The sequence below is a fragment of the Penaeus monodon genome, chromosome 31 (genome assembly GCF_015228065.2).
Source record: "Penaeus monodon isolate SGIC_2016 chromosome 31, NSTDA_Pmon_1, whole genome shotgun sequence".
NCBI lineage: Eukaryota > Metazoa > Arthropoda > Malacostraca > Decapoda > Penaeidae > Penaeus > Penaeus monodon.
Window position 1 is genome coordinate 20,241,223 of NC_051416.1, and position 208 is coordinate 20,241,430.

Below are 208 nucleotides of genomic sequence, written 5' to 3' on the forward strand. Positions count from 1 at the left end.
ATGTTAAAACAGATTTTCCATGAATATAAGTGAAACAAAAAATTATCTTTATATTCTTCTATTTCCTCTTTACACCTTTCTATAAAAAAAAGTTATATTAACCTTTCAGAAAAAAATCATACAATTCCATTCAAGTTTTTATTAGTTCAGTGAAATTAATAACATAATATATAATTATAATGCACAAACATTCTGCAATCGCAGAATT

The 208-nt window shown here is 22.1% G+C and overlaps 1 protein-coding gene across 1 annotated transcript in view; it reads right to left on the reverse strand.

Annotated features, from left to right (window-relative positions):
- The window catches only part of LOC119592916, a 14,356-nt gene that overhangs the window by 4,490 nt on the left and 9,658 nt on the right, over nucleotides 1-208 (reverse strand). The window lies entirely within an intron of this gene.